Genomic DNA, 4165 nt, shown 5'->3' on the forward strand with positions numbered 1-4165 from the left:
TTGTGATTGGCAGCACTCGGCGCCTGGTCGGGAAATGTCATGCCCCTTACCATAGCCGCCTGCGAGCTTCAGTGTAAATATTGCGTCAAAATCAAATCAATTTGAGCGTGATTTAAACCCGAATGATTGTAATCGCTCTAAGTTTGTCTGTCTTGGGAAAGCTAGCGTGTCTCCAACATAGTGATAACACTCGTTGCCTTCTCTAGTGCAGCTCAACCAGGTCTCATCCCATGCGTCGATATTTGTGATATCACAGCTCCCGGAAAATATGCGTTGTAGTCCAAACGAGTCGTTCATTGTAGTTTTTAAAAAGTGATTTCTGTTAAATAAAATATCTCCTTTTGAATTTGACTTTGAGCTTTGTAACTTTGCAGATCTTTTTTTATGCTCAAACAGCAACATTACAGACTAACTAAAGTTGAAAAAGTGAAAAAGCATAATAGCACCCCTTTAATATTTCTGTCGAAACCATAATACATTGTTATTCAGGATTCTTTGAAAAGAACATTTATTTGAAATAGAAATTTTTGTAACATTATAAATGTCTCTACTGTCATGTTTGATCAGTTTAATGAGTCCTTACTGTATTACTGTAGTTTAGTTTTTTCCAAAATAAAAAAAAACCTCATTGACCCCATACTTTGGAAGGATAATGTATATAGTGCTTCATACTAAGGCAAAGATCTTTATTATGATGACTCTATTTCTCACTCTTTTGCATTTGTCGTCTGTTTTTAAGGATGTGTGAGGTTCTGTCTGGACCATTTGCCTCTGAACTGTCTCTGCGCCTGCTACAGTGCCTGCACTTGTCCGACACTACATGCTTCTACGGCCTGCCCTCTCTAGAGCGCACGCTCAGGACCATGGCCCATGTGACCGCCCTGCCCGGCTGGAGCACACACACACCCAGCATGGAGCCAAACACACTCTGCCTCAAGTACCTCAGTGGCCTCAGTGGAAGTATGCATATACACATGTGCTCAAGAGCCTCGGTTACACATTAGAATGTATTTTGCACAGATTATATACACTTCCTGTTGCTCTCATTCAGACAGAACACGTTAAACGCACACTCACACTCAGGGTCCAAGATGTTCCCAAACACTTAAGCATGAATCACTTACCAACCAACCCGTGTCTAAGCTGCATCTAATTTCCTTTGCATCAATATATTGCCCTATAGCCCAATTAAAATTCATCTTAACTACATTATTAGTGGATCTGTATTATATTATATTATATTATATTATATTAGTTAATTGTCTTTATTAAATATACTTTGACTACGAGGTGGTTTGGTTCACAAAAGTCTCAAATGAAAATATATAAATGTAACACAAACAACACCTGTTCGTCTCTCAGACGCATTATGAAATTTGTCTTTCTCCAGACTGCTAATTATGATCGTGTTCCTGTTTGACTGCTCTTCCCAGGTCATCTCTTCATTCTACGTAGATTTGGGAGGAAACTCGATGTCCTTCATGGGCAAAGGAGTGACAAAAAATGCAGTTATCTGCCTGCTTCATCTGTCAAATGAGATGATGAGGGAAAGTAAAAATGAGGTCAGAAATGCCAATGCAGTTGACATTATCACTAGGCTTTGAATGTGACACTAGGGGGTGCTAAACCTTTTTTAGTGAACATGGTATTGGCAGATTATATCGGTTTATCCCAAGAAATCTGTTAAATATTAAATTGAATGGTTGTACTGCTAAATAAGTATGTTACATCAGAACAGCAGTTTTACGCTTCATATTTAGAGTGTTTGTGTGCTGTTTAAGGACTGGATATCATTGTGGTCTCTGGGCCGTGAGCAAAGTTCTGATGAGCAGAGTGCCGCCCAGCTTGGCTTGGCCTGGTTAATTCCCTTGTGGGTGGACCGAGACCCTGAGGTGAGACCTTTATGTAAAATGTACATTATGGCCATACAGTAGGTACTTAATATGTAGTACTGTTTTGAATTGTTGACATGAATTACTTTTTGGAAGCTTACTTGTCCTGTAGTGTGACAAGCTAAAGTTAATCTAGAACTTTTTTAAACCTTATTTGCTAATTATTTTAGAATTATTATGAATGCAGATTTCCACTTAATTAAAAGACTACATGGAGTATTTTTTACACCATAGTACCAATAAAAATTAAATATTGACAGTGAAAGTTGATTACTGTAAATATTGTGAAGTTTTGTTCACATCTAATATTTTAATTTTTTTTCTATTTCAGTTATCGAAAACAATTTTTTTTAGATTTAGTTAACAACTAGAGCCCGACCGATATGGGTTTTTTGGGGGCAGAAACCGATATTAGGGAGTAAAAAAGACTGATACCGATATATCGGCCAATATTCTTTATGTGCAGGATATATTATAGTACAGTATAGTCAAAAGTTTGGACACACTTTCCATTTGTGTGTCCAAACTTTTGACTGGTACTGTATATAGAATACAGTATATAGCCCACATAAACAGAATATATATACATAAACACATATTTTGCAATGATAACTCAAATGTGGTGATCAAACACTTATAATGATGTGACAAACATAGGCCTATGTAGTGGAAGCAGGGTATTTAACAATAAACTTTGTTATTCAAAATGAGTCTGACATCAGTGCACTTAACAGTTTTTCTGGTAATCAAATGAACATGCAGAACATTCATATTTAAATCAACTTTTGCAGTTTAATATTCACAGACACAGTCTATATATATGTACTGACCTGTTTTTTATTTATTCATCAAAAATAAGACAAATTCCATGAAATTCCGCGTTAAACAGTAAATTCAGTTTTTATGACTGGATTCTGCGATTTCGCCCATGTTTTCTGCATCGCGGAAATCATAGGGCCTTACTAATGTAACAAACGAATATGATAAGCTCATTGTGGGAGTAAAAGATGGGTAAATTGTTGTTTATTTACTTAGCATTGAGTCTCTCCAACTAGGTGACAACATAGTGTTAAATCACCATTCAACAGACTCATGCCACCACCGCACTGCCGTCTATTGGACTGCAGAAAGATACTAACTTTTCAATCTGCTACGTTACTGACTGTACTGACAAACTATGCTGACACCGTGTCTGCGCAGGACACGACAAAGCGACCGTTAAAAATCATTTGAACTTTGTGTCAGCACGTCATAAATAGAACGAGGTCAGCTCCGGTGGCCGTAACACAGGCTTCAATGCGCCACAGACGCGTGCCGTGATGCACAGATCAGCTCTAGTCTCTAACGTCATTGAATCTGCTGTTAAAAATGAACTATCCATTCATCATATCATCATGCAAAACTAAGAATTTATTGTATTTTGTCGTGCCGCGCGATGTGACCGATGTGATAAGCATAAGTTCTGGGCCGTGGCGCGGCCGGTATAAATACCAGCATTGACTGAATGGCCGTGATCAGCTCCGGTGGCCGTAACACAGGCTTTAATGCGCCGCAGACGCGTGCCGTGAAGCGCAGATCAGCTCTAGTCTCTAACATCACTGAATCTGCTGTTAAAATGAACCATCCATTCATCATATCATCATGCAAAACTAAGAATTAGAATCATTGTAATGTGACGATCAAATATAGGTGTGGGTGGGTGGCAGACGGATAATTCGAAGCAGCGGACTCGGGTGAAAAAAACTTATATTAATATTAAAATTAAGATATACATATACATAAATAAAAATATAAACATGAATATGAAATATGAAAATATATCATTATAAAAAATGCATTTTACGGTGAATGCAGTAGTCAGTAGGCTAAACACACGCGACCCGCCATTTTTCAAATACCCACAATTTTTTTATACTGGTTGTAAATACAGACAGTGTTTCTTAAATGAAGTTTTGTCAAAAATGTAATTAAAAATAACATTCAGACATGGTCTTAAATGGATCACAAGAACACGATCTACACGATCTAAAATTGTTTTAGATTTTCAAGGCTCCACTAAATACTGATTTACCATGTTTTTTAATATTATTAATATTAGCATATTGGCACTGAATGCAATCATAGACAATGTAAATTTATTAAACGTACGTGTCCATAATTTTGATGAAAACCTTATTTAGCAATTTGTGTGCCTTGGCCTTCTATTCTGGATAGTTTTCCCAAGTACCCGTGCGTGTCCAGGCCTCCCTTAGCTCAGCAGATGCTGTGCACTG

At 37.4% G+C, this 4165-nt stretch overlaps 1 pseudogene; it reads left to right on the forward strand.

Moving 5' to 3' along the window:
- The window catches only part of LOC107657791 (rotatin-like), a 90383-nt pseudogene that overhangs the window by 62981 nt on the left and 23237 nt on the right, over positions 1 to 4165 (forward strand).

The sequence above is a fragment of the Sinocyclocheilus anshuiensis genome, unplaced genomic scaffold, assembly GCF_001515605.1.
Source record: "Sinocyclocheilus anshuiensis isolate Anshui unplaced genomic scaffold, SAMN03320099.WGS_v1.1 scaffold7, whole genome shotgun sequence".
NCBI classification, from domain to species: Eukaryota; Metazoa; Chordata; class Actinopteri; order Cypriniformes; family Cyprinidae; genus Sinocyclocheilus; species Sinocyclocheilus anshuiensis.